Raw genomic sequence first — 16,895 nt, 5'->3', positions numbered from 1 at the left:
ACTGCAATACTCAATTTGTTAGCGGACAAATTGGATTGTTCATATAACTTGAAACAGCAGCAGGGATAGACGTTTTTAATTTTTATCTGCAAATTAAATAAGATGCAGATGTCATTTTAAGACAAACTGGAGGGATCAATACTCTATTTATATTATATAAGACAGAAAAGAAATGGTATTTTGCTTTAGGAAAGCTCATATACAAGTAGGGATAACAAAAATTAAAAGTCACGATTATCATCGTCAAGACATTACAAACAAAACAATAAAATCGATAATGAGGGTTAATTAATTACCTTGCTACTTTTCTGAGTTTATATGTCGGTGAAGTATTTTTGGAAAATGGACTTGCTGCTTTCATCATCCCATTCTAGCGCCTCCCACCATTCCTTGCTTCCTTCAATCTGACGAAAACTGTTGTTGTTGGCATTGCTGGAGTCAACTGGGAGCTTCTTCAGCTTTGGGCATTCTTCTATGTAAATATACTCTTAGAAACGGAAGAGGCAAGGCACCGGCGTAGATGTCTTCTAATTCCGGTAGATGGTGAAGAAATATAAATTTAAGATTTGAGAATGCTGGTATCAACATTTCTCCTACGTAGTCCTTGTTTGGTATTACCTTTTTTAATCTTGGCAGATTCAGTAGAATAAGCCTTTGAAGCTTGTGAGTATGATGAAGCCAGGTTAGGTCCTCCAACACCTTACAATTATCAATATAAGGAGATTGATGGTTCTGTAAGCATATGTGCGGCAACTCTATAATCTCTAACTTGGAAGATCAGCGAGTTGGAGTGATAATAATATCTCTGGCATCAAGGCTGACTCCTCTGACCCCTTTTTTGTCTCCTCCATTCGCCAACTAATATCTCTCAACTCTTCGCAATCTAAAAACCCGAGGTCTTTTACGAACATATTTTCAGGAGTAGTAGTTATGCGGAAAGAGTTGGTCTTGCAATATTCAAGGCATAGACTTGTTGTGTACTTCCTCAACTTGTAGGAATTGAGCCAACTTTGGAGAGATATGTCACTGCTTATCGTTACTCCGAAATCAGTTAAGTGTGTTAAGGCTTCAAATAGTTCCATCAATCTTGATGATGATCTACCTTCCAATTCCCAATCCCTAAACTGAGTCGTATAGGTTCAAATACTGTAGATCCAACAGCTTTAGGATCCCCTCAACCGAAACCACATGAAGATCTCTTGTATCATACAAATTCAAGTACCTCAATTTCCTCAAATTTCCCAACTCGTATGGCAATTCCTTTATATTTGTATGTGAGAGATTGAGGTACTCCAATTCAACCAATTCAACAATCTCAGTTGGGGAAGTTTACTTTTTCAAATAAAAAACCAGATAAATCCAAAACTCTAATAGACTTGGTAGATCGGAACAAGTTAGTAGGGAATTCCTTACGTAGACGATTGGCTAAGAAGGTCACAAGATTGGGGCACTCAAAGGGCCTCATTCTCATTAATTTGCTGCACTTCATAATCATCAACACCACTGAAAGGAGAAGGAGGCAGCATAAATATCCTGTTGGCGCCCTGCCATTTTAAGATAAGCTTAGATGCATCCATCAGCTCTTGATACCTTACCACCAAATGCAAATTCTTGTTCTTATTATTCCTTCCATACTCATTCACTATCCATAATGCCATGTCCCGAATCACATCATGCATCTTTACACGCTTATCCCCATCTGGCTCTAACTAGCAAGCTCGTTTTAGAGTTGCAATGATATCATATTCTTCATTCATTGCTTCCCTCATTTCCTCGTATCCTTTTATGAATCCTTTCCCAATCCAATATTCTATGACTCGTTCCATATTGATACAAAAATCTTCGGGAAACAGGGAACAATATACGAAACAATCTCTAACTTTATCATTTGGCAAGGCATAATCATAGCTATACTTCAAAATTGAAAACACTTTTTTCATCCATACCTGAAATCTCTGCCGGAGATCTCTGCAACATTGTGATCGCATGTTCCCACTCTTGAGGAGTCTTTTTCATAGTCATGGCGCGGCCAATGGTGATGAGAGCCAAGGGCAACCCACCACGCTCCTTCACAACATCCCTGGCTAGCTGAGGTTTGTCTGGATGATAATTCAGGGTATCCTCTCCTACCGTCTCTTGAAACAGATTCCATGCTTCATTATCATTCAAGCATTCAACTTTAAACTTTTTCTTAGCTTTCATGACTCCACATATATGTTCAGATCTAGATCTAGTTGTGAATATCACCTTTGACTTGTTGTTTGATTTAGTGACAGTACTGGGATGAGGAATTCTAATTTCCTCTATATCAACTCGTTCCCACACATCATCCAAGACGAGCAAAACTTTTTATTTTTTAGACTCAACAACCTGAAAATGTCGGTGGCCTCTGCAACCAGGCTTTTATCTTCTTTTCGTGGAATCTCCAATTGATCGCCAATTTGCTTCCGAATCTGTGTCGTGTTCAATTCCTTGGACACAACAACCCAAATCACAGCATCAAAATGACTATTATTTTCTGTTTTGAGGACAAACTCGTTGTTGATTCTTCTGAGAAGGGTCGTTTTCCCTACTCCCCCTGTACCGTATAGTCCAATCATTGGAGCAGCTTGATTTCCTCTGATGCAATTACAAAACCAGCATGGTGGGTAGATATGATGAACATTGTCTAGCGGAAGGCCAGGTCACATTGTCTGTACATATAAATATATATTTTATCAATAAATAATGTATAAATATATTTTAGATATATTATATATATATTTTAATGTATAATTTATTTTTTTAATTTAGTTTATTTGTAAAAAATATTAAAAATTACAATTTGATGTCAAAATAGGGGCTCTTTTTGTGAAAATAGTGGGGTAGCACCTATGGCTTCTTGAAATGCATAGATCTCGAAAAGTTACCCAAAATAAAAAAATCACCCCAATTAGACATCGGAGTGCAATGTTATGGCCTCCAAAAGTTTGCACACATTGATTGTGCAACCTGCAACCCAATGACTAGGTCAAACGGGTCAACGATCGAACCAGCTAGGTCAAACGATTCTTGACCAAGTCAATGGTTTTTGACAATCTAACGGTTCTTAACTGAACCAGACCCGGAATACTAGTTGGGTGACGATTCAAATAATACAAACGACCAAGTCATCGACGGGTTGAAAACATTGCTTTTGAAGGATAATTTTGGGATTTTGAAATAATTCAATTGTATGTAACATCACGTGCGTGATGAATGCTAAACATAGGACCTCAAGTGACCATTTTCAAAAATTCAGGTACTGCATTCATGGTTTTCGAACCTTCATTGACCCAGGCGGTGAAACCGTTCGGCTCAGGAGCTAACCAAGCAACCGGTTCCATTTTACCCAAACCTGGTCTTTTGCCAAAAATCATGGAATTGGTCAATGACCCATTGACTCAAGCAATCAAACCGTTAACCCGTTGACCCATTCAACGATTTTTTGTCATTTTTATTTATTTTTTTAATTTTAATTGTCAAAACAGGTTATTAGTGTGCAGCCCTAGCTCTACCCCTGATTCATGTCTTCCATATGTACTTCTAGAAACAATTTCTTTCTCATTCCTGTTGATTAAAGATAATGCAGGGCAGCCAACCTTAGCCTACATATCAACGGTTTGTCTTTCAAATAATGTTGGTTAAAATTACTAGTACAATGGCCCATGCGATGCATGAGATATTTGAACCAATGAATGATACCACATCCAGATATAGATCTTAACCAAGTTGGGTGTAGCCACTTGTTTGATTCTTCACTTGTATTACTGCCAATCTGTTTGATTGTCCTAAAACAAAATCATACTTAAATTACTTCATCCTAATTGAGTGTGAGTGGTAATGTTAAAGAAAACAAAACTGACTTAAGACATGATCAAGGATTCCACTTGACATATAATGTAATGTCTGTGTATGTAAGTACGCAAAAAGCTCCATATTGCAACATTAGCACAACGGCTTAGAGGGCTATGGAACCAACCATATGCTTCATTCTAGTCATAAATTAAAATCCAAGGACTGATCATAGTGGGAACAGTGTGGCATAGATTCACTTCAATTAAAGAGCCTAGAATTAGGGGGATTTGCTCTCAACTTTCTAGTGCAAGATGTTGAAACCAAACCTAGAGGATGCCAAAAGAAAACCACCACAAGGGCTTTGCTCTTAGCTTATAAGTACAGGATGATGAAAGAAAACAACTTGGACCTTCACGTGGAATAAGCACTATGTTTTGGTATTTTTATGGCATCTTTCGCTGATGGTTAAGAGAATTAGGTGTGTGATAACTTACAAATTACAAAACTCACCAAAAAATTGCTTAGAAATTCCAAATACAAACTTGATTTGGGCAAATGTAAGCTTGCTAAAGGCATAAAATTAAACACTGAATTAAACCCAAAGATGAAAAGTGCTTGAAACTTATAAATCAAAACTTATTAAACCCTAACTACTTAAAACTAATTAAACAGAAATGATTAACAAAGAAATTCAATTTTAAACTAAAGTTTGATGTGAAACAAAAATTCCTATTGCATTTTCAAAACTTAAAAGAGCGAAGGAGATAATAAAACTTTGCAATTGTGATAATGTTGATATTGAGTACGATTTTGGCATATATTGCTGTTGAAATTTCTTGAGATGAAAGGAAAAGGACCGAATATGATCATAATGAAGAGCAAAAACACTTGAAACTCCATTAGTTCAAAGTGTCTCAAAACCTATATTATTTCTATTCACATATTTTCCAATCAATCACATAGAGGTGTAAATTGGGCCATGTTGGGCAAACATGACACGTCTTGCACGTGGCCCATGCAAAGTGCAGGCCATGCTGTGCCGGCCCACGGGCCAAGTCGGGCCATGCTTCCCTCCCCTACAATATTTTGTGGTGTTCGTCCGATACAGCCCATGCCCTGAGCTCGTGTGGGCCCATGCCACGCTATTCCGTAGGTTGAGCCTTGGGTCAGGCAAGGCCACAAACTGGGCCAAGTCATGTTTTTTAAAATTTTTGAATAAATAATAAAAATTTTATATATATGGGTCGTGTTGCGAGCTCGGCCACGGAAACATGCGGTATGGCCTGCTCAATTTGTGTCATGTTGGGCCAGGCCAGCTCAAAATCGTGTCTAGATCATGTTGGGCCACGGCCGACAACCCGATTTATACCTCTACAATCATCTCTTATTGTTGGTTTTTAAGAAAATAAATTAATAAACATAGTTAAAGGAGTAAAGAATATAAATGGTATAATAAATAGTTAGGGTAATTTTGAAGATAAAAATCAGAATTTCCAAGACAAAAATTAATGGACTTTTAAACAATTGCAAAGCAATTAAAAACAATGGTGAGGGGTAATTTTGGAAATTAAAATCAGGGAGTTTTGAAGACTGGGATAATTCCCATTTTTATTAATGGTCAACAGAAATGGTATTAATTAGAAGCAATTCCTTTTACCGAAAAACCTAAACGAATTGACTATCATGGCTGGATGATAATTCGCACAATGAGGTAGAGAAAGCCAATCAGTTCCACAACTAAACCGCATACTCTCCATGAATTTGGCGTCAATCCACGTGTAGCATTCATCCATTCGTAGAAATCCTAAATGGGTGGACAAAATGATAAAAACCCCAAATCTAAAATAAGATTACCTAGTGGAAGAAGGAACAATCCCTAGCCAGGATTAGACGAATAACTGATGAGATTAGCTTTGATGGGTGGGATCCACTTTTACTGAACAACATCAGTTTAAGGACCAGAGTTTAGTGTTTAGATTGCGATAAACAATTTGGATTTTGGATGGTATAATGCGATAAAATCATGGTTTCTCAATCGTCTTAATCCGGATGGTTGGACCATTTAATTCAAAAACTGTTCAAGCAATCGGTTCTGTTTCACCTATTAATTATTCTTTTGTCAAAACCTATTGATTTGATCAATAACAGTTGATCTAAGCGGTTGAGCCATTGACCCATTTAATCCAAACAATTTTGACCACATTTTTACATTTTTATGTTTTAATTTATAACAGACTAATAGATATAAATATATAACCCTAACAAGTGCACTAGTTATCAAGTAGTATAATAATATCATTCCCACGGGGATTTAACAAAATAAGTATTAGAATCACAATTTTCCCTAATTATTTGGACATTTGAAATTTAGAATTGAGCAAGAACTACTGAAAATAAAACTGGAACAAAGAAAATAAAAACAAGGGTGATCACTTAATCGAATATGCAAATGATGGAATCGCTAGGACTTTTGGTCCACCTAACCAATGCAATGAATATTGATGGGTCCAATTATCCAAGACTAATTGTCATTCCCATAAGCTGAGATTTTCCCAAATTTATTTAATATTCTCTCTCGAGATATACTAAACCTACGCCCATCAGGTAACCCTTCGATCTCTCAAGTAGAGCTCTCAAGATGGAAGTGCATTAAGACCAAGAAAACCATTAAATTCAGATGAATCATGTATATATATCTCTATATACCATTCAATTCACACTATGAATTATTCTGTTAATTATGTGAATTCCTCTCTCAATTCATTCACATAACCTAAATCAATTAAGAGGTGTCCAAGCTCTTAATTGCATTAAGCACAATAATTCATAGACTATATGGAAATCACAATCTTGGATAAATCAAGAAGATAAAAATATATTCATTAACATGGTTAGGCTTTTCATAGCCCTAGCAAGAAATAAATCAGTTCATGATGAAAGAATTAAAACAAACAAAGGGGAAGAGAGAACTCTTGAATTCGCCCATGGTGCTGAGATCTCCTCTTCTTGAAGTTTCTTGAATTCTTGAACCTTTCTTGAACCCTTCTTGACTGATTGCTCCTTGCTTATTGATTAAAATAAGAAATTGAATGATTGAATGATTCAGTGATCAAGTGATTAAGTTCTTAACAAAGCTGGTCCGCCCCCTCCTTAATATAGATTAAAGGGGAGGGGGTGGTCTCCTAGTTTCTCTTGAAGTTGATCTTTACAAGAAATAGAAAGTCCTATCCTAATTCTAATCTTTTATCTTTATCTCTTGAACTCAATCCTTTTATCACTCTAAGATTACATCAAGAATTTAGATCTAGAAGGATTCTTCTCAATTTTTTGTTCTTGGATTCGTAATAGGCATCCTCTGCGAATTGGGCTTCAGCCATGCTTTTCTGCGAGTTGGGCTTCAGTTGCGGATTGGGCCTTCCTATGAATTTGACGCGACTTCGGGCCCAGAATTTACTTCGATTAACACCGAATCTGCGAAAGCCCAAAACATGAAAGTTGTGGCTTTTTCTCTTATCTTTCCAATGGATCTTGAATCAGCCCATTCGGAGTTCAGAGACGTGAGTTAGGCCCAGATCACTAAACAATGTTGAAACTGTAAAAAATCATCCGATTTGTCTTTCTTTGCTCTTGATGCCTTCTTTCATACCCTGGACCAAGATACAAGAAATATGAGTCCAATTAGATGGTAATTTAGTATAAAAGATAGAATAATTGGGGATAAAAATATGATAAATTCTACTCTCATCAAATCCCCCACACTTAAACTCTTGCCCGTCCTCGGGCAAGACAAAACTCAAAACAAAATTCAAACAAGAACAAACTAACTAAAAGATTTGTTTTGGATTTCTCTCAACAGGGTATTTGTTCTCCCGCATGCCTTGATCAGTATCCATGCTTCTTCCCTTCGTCCAATTCTTTTCCTTTTTAACTTGTCCAAGAATAATCTTAAATCGCCAATCCTCATGTCCCCAAGTGAGATCGACAATCAAGGGAAGCAGACATCTCTTCGCATGAATAATTTAGGGCCAGAGTAAGCCCTCTTTGTTTTAATAATCACATGTAGCAAGATTCAAAAAATACCCTCTCATCATTCTTCAAAACAAAACAAAGAATGTTATTACCATAAGCTTGCTTATGTATCACATTTCCACCACTTATCATGAGTGCAATGCATCAAAAGGTGAATTAGGGTTTGGGATCTAGGGATGAGTGCATTTTATGCTCCATCTCACCCTTTTATTCTTTTAGTGTGAGTGCATTTTATGCTCAATCTCACACTAGTTCTTTTTTCTCTCTATGTGAGTGCATTTTATGCTCCATCCCACACGACTTTTTTTTTTTGGATAACACGTTCCAATACATGAACTCATTATCGTGGTCTCAACATGTCTAACAAAACAAGTTCTAAAATAATCAACCCCTATTTGTCCATTAGAAACCAAATGCTCACAAGGGTCAACTCTGTATTGCATCTTGCCCGTTGATCATTCAAATTACTGAGATGCCTTCTATAGCCAAAAAATTCAGCTAGATTTGCCTGCATCCTTTCTTGTCTATCCTACCTAAGCACATGATTCAAGGTGGTTTGCAATCATTCCAAAACAAGTCTCTAAGGAGCAGAAATTTCAAAAGGAAATGTTAAAAAGTGATGATCAAAGCATACTAGAGTTCGAAAAAATTTTATCAACCCCTTAATCCTCCCCCATACTTTAGATATACATTGTCCTCAATGTATGGAATGTGCATAGCAAGAACAAGGAGAGAGATTTAAGAGGACTTCCCTGCTATCTATGATTAATGTCTTAAGAAAGGAAAAAAACACAATCATAAGTAACAAAAGAAAGAAAAAAAAGTATTTTTTATTTTTTTATTTTTTTATTTTTTTATTATTTTATTATTTTTATTTTTTTATTATATATATATATATATATATATATATATATATATATATATTTTGTTAGCATGACCTAAACATAACCTAAAAACAAAAGGAAACAAACTTCCCTATCATGAATCGGATCCTCTAACTCTCTTGGTTGCAGCTTTCGGTGTGCTCCCCTTTCATCCATCATGGGTGGGTTCAGATCTGGAATAGGGGCCTGCAAAACAGAGGGTAACGGTTTCTCATTAGGAATATAATGAGCATTACCTTGTCTTGGCTTGAACCCTTCTTGGCCGTCCTCTAAATAGTTCATCGCCTTCTTTACCTCTTCCTCCATGACCTGCATGTTTTTACATGAATTAATAATGTAGCTTTCAAAGGGGTCATCTAATTTAGATGTGTTAATTTCAGCTGCACCAACATCAATGCTATTGATTGCATAAATTTTATGTTCAATTGTGTTGGGATGTTCCATGGTTTTAAATACATTGAACACCACTTCTTCACCATTGATTCTAAGGGTAAGTAGACCTTTTCGCACATCAATTAAAGCATCACTAGTACCAAGAAAGGGTCTCCCTAAAATTAATGGCATTGATCTATCATCCTCCATATCCAACACAATGAAATCAACAGGGATGATGAAATTCCCTACTTTAACTAAGACATCTTCCACTATTCCCCTAGGGTATTTAATGCTTCGATCGACCAACTGTAGGGTAATAGTGGTAGATGTTAGTTCATGAAATCCCAACCTTTTAAAAATAGAGTAGGGCATTAAATTTTTACTAGCACCAAGATCACATAAAGCTTTTTCAAATTCAGTTTTCCCTATGGTGCAAGGTATAGAAAAACTCATTGGATCATGAAGCTTTGGGGGCAATTTATTTTGGTGGATGGCTGAGCATTCTTCGTTCAAATTTACCATCTCGCAATCCTCCCATTTTCTTTTGTTGGACATCACCTCCTTCAGGAATTTTGCATATTTGGGCATCTGTGATAACACATCAAGAAGAGGAAGGTTAATATGAATCTTTTTAAATACTTCCAGAAATTTTTCAAATTATTGATCTAATTTATCCTTCAAAACTCTTCTTGGGTAGGGAATAGGGAGTTTAATTTCATGTAAATTCAGTTTAGGGGTACTTTCCTCATTCTCCCTTTGTGGATTGGCCGATTCAGCTTTCTTGTTGTCTTCTTGGGTTTCGCCGATTGTCTTCCCGCTTCTTAAGGCTATGGCGTTCACATGCTCTCTGAGATTCTTTTCTGTGTTTCTGGGCAGCCTTCCTTCTTTCCTCTCTGATAACATGCTCACAACCTGCCCCATTTGAACTTCTAAGTTCTTAATTGTTGTTTCATGGCTTTGGAATTTTGCTTCAGCAGTGTTGATGAACTTAGAAATCATCTCCTCTAGATTGCCCTTTTTCTCTTGTGGGGGCGGTTGTGGTTGGAATCCCATGGGTGCCTTTTGATGATTGTTGCTCCAAGAGAAGTTGGGATGACTCCTCCACCTTGGGTTGTATGTATTTGAATATGGGTTGTAATTTGTCCTGCCAGCATGAGAGATAAAATTAGCATTCTCATGGGAAATAAAATGACTATTTAATTGACAATCAGAATTGGCGTGTCCTATTTGTCCACATAAATCACATGAAATGCTAGATGTTGTATTAACGGCTGCATTACTAAAATTATCCAATCTTTTATTTAGATTGGCTATTTGCGCAGATAAGGATGCAAAGGAATCAATGACATCAATGACATCTAGCTCCTTAATGAGGGATTGTGTAAGTTAAACATACAAATAAAGTGCATGGAAACATTCATTTCATTGATGCTTTTGCATATGGTACATATTTTAGCTAGTACAGCCACTATTGATGCCAATGATTCCGTAAAGAGGATTTATACACTTTGGCGAGGCAACAGAAAATATTAAGCATAATATAGTTTTATCCATTTGGCATTAAGGCTGTGTTTGGTTGCAATGCAAATAAATTTTTATTGATGCAAAATTATAGCAGTGCAAATGATTTGAGTGTAAATTCTGGCCTATATTTATTTCAAACTTAAGCTTATTTTGTTTGATTGCATTACAAATGAACTAAATTAAGATATGAAACAGATTAAAATAAAACCCAAAACAAAATTAAACAGGAATTTGCATTTTTTTCATTTTTACTCCCATGCATTAGTATTAGTGCAAACAAAATTGTACTGCAACCAAACATAGTCTAAATATTTCATCCTGTTGCTTCTCTAGAGGGTCATATGGTGTATACATTGCTTCTCTTCGATTATCCTTCATTAATGAGTTGTAGACTCTTAGTCATGGTGAGGCATCTCAAGGGCCTTCTATTGAATGACTTCTTGAATAGCAGTCCCTCTATTAATTATCACAAATCACCCTACTTTTCTTTTGACCTTTTTTAGCTACCTTTATGTTCAGGGGGACTGTTCCATTTGTGAGGTATTCTATGTAAGGTTGCTTCTTTTCGTCATTAGATATTATTAAGCATTCATTTGTATCTATTTTTGGTAGGACATTAGTGCAGTTCTATTGTGTTTCTTTGGCCTATTCTATCATATGTGGCCAGTATTATCTTAATCATTGTAATTTTTTTCTATACAGTGTTGTCCATTGATTGTTGTAATACTTTCCGTGCATTTTTGTTAGGGTATTATGTGCTTGTTTTTCTCTCAGGCATTGTGCTCTTACTAAAGGGATGGGAGATCCATCATATGGATGGCCGAACCATGCAGAGTGGCTGGGTGAAATTTCAAAGTTTTCTTTCTCTCATCCAGGAATCATATTCCCAGTTTTAGAAAAATTGCATTTTTCAAGAATCTTTCTTGAAACAAACCAAACCAAATCTGAACTAAAGATTAGGGAGAGGAATACCTGATGTGGAATCCACACAAAAGCTCCTCCCAACGTAGGTGTTCATGCCCAAAGAGAGTACAAAATTCCTCCTCCACTGAAGATGACGTAGCTTAGGATGAGGCAGGATCAGTAGGGAGATTCTTCAACAAGAATCACGTAGGGGTTGTGAGCACAATTTCAAAATTGCTTCTTCTGCCAAAAAATAATATCAAAATCAAATCTTGAAGACTCCTATTTATAATCTCTTCAGATCAGCTTCCTAATCTAATCAGGAAAGAACTCCTTGATCTAAATCTTTATTTGGATCTGGATTCTTAAATGGATAAGACCTATCTTATCCTTTTAGCTGATCTTAGTCTGATTATAAACCAAATTTGCCCCCTTAATTAATCTAATTAAATACCTAATTCGAAATGGACTTTAGGCCTATTAAGCTTTCAAGCTCACTACCTTATTGCTGGCTAGCTTGGTTCTCTTTATACGGCATGGGACCCTAGCATTGATCTCCACAAAATCCATATGGGTTCAGCCTATCCTCTGTTATAAGGCCTATCTGAATAAACCCCTGAGCCCATCAACATGGGCTCTTAATGGGCCCAACATCTACAGTAGGTCGTCCCTGAGTCCAGCCACCTTATGAAGGCCCAGGGACAATGGTCTTACGTGAGATTAGCCCATTAGGTTTATCATCCTTAAATGGTCTTACACTCAATCTCTCAACCCATAATGATCAAACACTGCCTGACAAGAGAGGACCTCTCCATCGATTGCAAGATACAGTGTTGCAATCTCTACTCACCTGGACCTTTCCATCAGAAACAACACATTCCCCGATCGTTCACTTTGTCCGACAAAGAGGCTAATCCTGTCACTATTATCACCCACTCAAGTGAATTCTCAGACTACCCCAACATACCCAGGTTTTGACCCCCGCTAAGGATCTCAGTGATTGGCATATCAAAGACAGTCCAACCCAACACCTAGTGAAGTACCACAATCGAGTCTAGGGGTCAGGTGTAACTTTCCAGTTTTGTCCATCTATCTCCAAGGTACAGGGCATAACTGGAAAATGGTCCCGATTCAGAGTTTCAAGAGAACCCACACTATATGTGCTCTGGGTCTTACCCTAGAAGCTTGAGAACAACCACCCCAACCTTCTTGGCAACACATTAGTGTCAGCTTTGGCAGGATAAACCTCCCTAGGTCTATCCAACAACTGTGAAGATTCTAAACTAACACGAGTTTCATTAGTGTCCAGTTTAAGGATATTACACAGAAATACACAATAATAACACAAATCAATTATGCACTTTATTCAATTACAATAAATGACAATAAGTACATCAATCTTATTGGAGCTAAGGGCATAACTGTCTAACACTTACTCCTTTTGGAAACTTGTAATACAAGACTTCATGAACTAGCTGATATTTTTGTAGTAGTCTTTCAACTTTGATATTATCTCCACTCTCCAATCTCCATTTTCAATTGTTATTGAATTTTCTATCAACTTAGTTAACTCCACAACTATTGGTGCTTGCCTCTTGTGGATTAGTATTATGACCTCGTCTCCTTCAAAAGTTGTGTGTGATCCTAGCATAACTAATGAGTCCACAAACTTTTGAAGGGATGTAGAACTAACTCAGACCAGCCATATATAGTTAAGGGGGGTTACGTGGTTTTCTCGGCCTTAGCTTTTTGGTTATTAAAGAAAGTTTATGAAGAATTGCGGATCCATCGCTAGGCCCCTTACCTTGTTATGGAGGAAAGGCTCATGTAATTGGGGAGTAGAAGTTGAGGATACCCTTTTGGCACTCAAGAAGGCCATGACCACCACCCTACCGGATCGACCTTAGCAAGTGTTTCATTGTTGAGGTTGAGTGTAGTGTCAATGGTAGTGGAATTGGTGCGATGCTCATACAGGAAAGAAGTCCTCGTCTAGCTTTGTTTAGCAAAGTTTTGCAAGGTTTAACTCCCAATATGTCAACATATGATAAGGAACTCCTAGCTGTAGTGTCAATAGTTTACCATTGGAGGCCATATTTGTTAGGTGGGAGATTCAAGATTTTATAGCAACGTATGACTATTCTCACCCAATAACACCCGCTTAGCAAGGTCTACCTTAGGCTATGATTTTGATATTTGTTATCCAAGGGGGAGGAAAGCATTGTAGCAGAGATGCTTTATCTCGTAAGGAAGCAAAGGAATGTATGGACCTATTAATTTTCGTGCCTGGGTGGATAGAAGAGTGATGAGAATGAAAATTATCATATTTTTAATCCTTAATATTTAATCTTTTATACTTACTTAGTGCCTAAATGGACTCATTATTCTTATATTTTGATTTAGGACACGAAAGGAAGCGTTAAGTGGAAAACAAGGCTAATCATGTAATTCTTGACAATTTCAGCACCGCATCGTAATTTGGGCATAACTCTCTCATCCGGATTCCGATTGACATGATTCATGATTCGTTGAAAATACAAGGAAACTTTCTACAACTTTCATGTTTTGATGTTTGATAGATACGGACTGAATCGAGGACAAAATCGGGCCCAAATTATCTACAATCGGACTGCTGACGTGCTGGAGAGATTCCTTAGCCTGCAAGTTTTCATCCGTGAATTCACCACTCTCCCACTGACACGAGAACAGGGTTTTATCTAAAGAGAATGATATAAAAAAAAAGAAGTGATTAGGGTTCGAACCCTTGGAGACAAAACTGAAGAAGAAGAACTGCTGGAGAGAAGAGAAGGGTTGCTGAATGCGAACTGGAGAAGAATCACAGCAAGGAGATCAAAGATTGATGCAAAGATCATAAGTTGTCTTCCTCTTTGGTTCTGCAGTTTGGTAACCTAGATTCGATTAGGATTTCTTGAGGTTTCTCTATTGAATCTTTATTCTTTCTTGCTTTTATGTGAAACATGATGAACTTTAATTATGATTTGTAATTAAATTTAAGAAGATCCGATTGAGTGTGATTTATTCTTGGGATTCTTGATTAGGGTTTCGATTTATAGAATAATCTTGGCTGAATTGTTCCTGCATCTTAGATTATTTGAATTGCTTGAGAAAGAATTTAGGTAATCAGATCATCTAATCAAGAAACGGACTGAATGCATATTAGAGATGATTGCATGGTTCGGTTGGCAATCATTCATACCTTAATTGATGACCTGCAAATTCTTTGTTCTTAATGCATCTTTGGTGATTAAATTTCTGATAGAGATACAAAAATTGTCATTCAGAGATAGGATGGGCTGCGCTCGAGAGAGGCTGCTCATAAATTAGGGTTTCGCCAACCCAAGACTGAATTCAACTCGGTTGGATAGCTTATAGATTTGATTGTTGAATCGGTTCTATCAATTCTTGTATGCAGTGACTTTTCTTATCATTAAAAGTGGTTTGATCCAAAAGTAATTAGGGTAGTTGCTTGTTCTTAATTACATCATGAGTGTCTAGGTTTCTATTATTAGGGATTAATACCTGATCATGCATTGTGTTATTTGTGCTGGTTACTTATCATTGATTAATCACCAATAATTCGTTCTTTAATCAAGATTATTCATTGAGAGATGATAATTGAGGTGGAACTAATAACACTTATTCGGCCAATAATTGGGTAGAGATATCAAATTGTTGGTAGGATTTCCGTATAGGTGTATTAACAGCTTGTGTTTATGCAAAGAGGATTTCGATTGAGAGAATGAGAATTCATCAATTGTAATTCTATTTAATTGAACATAGGTTCAGCTAATTGACTCTTGAGAAAGATCGAATAGTGCTTTTAGGAAACACCTTGGAATGTAACAACCCTCATGAGATTTTATTGGTATTGAATCTTGGTGATTGTGATAGGATTATTCCCTAGCAACTTTGTTATTGATTTTATTCAAGTTCTTGCTTTTGTCATTTAATTTCCTTAATCAGTAGTGCTAGTTTAAATTCCTTAATTCGCAACCCAATTGATTATTACATTAAACAAGTTGAGAAGAAATTAATAGGTGGTTAAATAATTCATTCCTCATGGGAACAATTATGTACTCCTTACTGTATTACTTGCACGACTCCATACTCTTGTGGATAGTGGTCAAGTTTTTGGCGCCGTTGCCGGGGAATGAATTTTATTTAACACCATAATTCATTTAGTCTCTATTTATTTAAAGCGTAGTTCTTTATTAGTTTTTGCTAACTTTTGTTTGTTTGTTTGTTTGCTTGTTTGCATTCTTTCTTTAGGTATTGTTTCAGCGTATGCGAAGAACTCGAAGTTCACAACCCAAGCTTCTTCCTTTCAGACCTAAAATTGAGAAATTTGTTAGAGAAAACAAGAAAGCTCAGCAAGTAAGGGTTCTAGAGATGGCGGAGGATAATGGAGGCAACCAAGCTGATCGACATGATAATCAAAGAACTCTTAGAGATTTTGCTATGCCTGGGCTACATGATGCACAGCAAAGTATTGCAAGGCCGAACATCAATGCTAATAACTTTGAGATTAAGCCAGCTGTACTCCAAATGATCCAATCAAGTGTGCAATTTTATGGCATGGGCAACGAAGATCCTAATGCTCACATTGCAAATTTCTTGGAAATCTATGATACCTTCAAATACAATGGAGTGTCAGATGATGCTATTAGGCTTAGGCTTTTCCCTTTCACCTTGAAAGATAAAGCTAAAGTGTGGCTAAACTCTCTACCATCGAATTCCAAAACCACATGGGCACAGCTGGCACAAGCTTTCTTGGCTAAGTATTTCCCCCAGCTAAAACCGCAAAGATCATCAAAGACATCATTACCTTCCAGCAATTTGAGAATGAATCATTGTATGAGGCTTGGGAAAGATTTAAGGATTTGCAGAGAAGCTGCTCTCACCATGGCTTACCTAAGGGACTTTTGATTCAGACTTTCTACAATGGAGCCACTCGCACTACTAGAGATACTATAGATTCTGCTATAGGAGGTTCCTTGATGAGGAAAACTATAGATGTTGCTTTTTATCTCTTAGAGGAAATGGTAGCTAACAATTGGTTGTGGCCAGCCGAGAGGCTAAACCCACCTAGATAGGGAGGCAAATCAGAAGCGGACTCCATAGCATCCTTGCAGGCTCAGATTTCAACCTTAATCAAGTAATTGGGCACCATGAACGTGCAAACCAACACCATCAACAATTCTATGCAACCAATCTGTGAGTATTGTAATGGTATTGGTCATGTTAGTTCTGATTGTTGCGTTGGAAATTTTAATTTTGCAGGTGGAAATTTTATGGAGCAATGCAACTTTGTGGGGAATCAATTCCAAGGAAGACAGGTCAACAACC

General features: G+C 36.9%; 1 non-coding gene and 1 pseudogene across 1 annotated transcript; both read right to left on the bottom strand.

Annotated features, from left to right (window-relative positions):
- Positions 1–152: 152 nt before the first annotated feature.
- LOC148802857 (putative disease resistance protein At1g61300) lies at positions 153–10,157 on the bottom strand (annotated as a pseudogene).
- Positions 10,158–16,351: 6,194 nt separating this feature from the next.
- Positions 16,352–16,458, bottom strand: LOC148802856 (small nucleolar RNA R71). Its single transcript, XR_016081648.1, has one exon. It is a non-coding gene; the product is annotated as a small nucleolar RNA R71 (small nucleolar RNA).
- Positions 16,459–16,895: the final 437 nt, after the last annotated feature.

Source organism: Nelumbo nucifera, chromosome 1 (assembly GCF_055504915.1).
Source record: "Nelumbo nucifera cultivar China Antique chromosome 1, China Antique-T2T, whole genome shotgun sequence".
Lineage (NCBI taxonomy): Eukaryota > Viridiplantae > Streptophyta > Magnoliopsida > Proteales > Nelumbonaceae > Nelumbo > Nelumbo nucifera.
The sequence above is the reverse complement of the archived record's forward strand: the minus strand, read 5'-3'. Positions and strand labels throughout refer to the sequence as shown.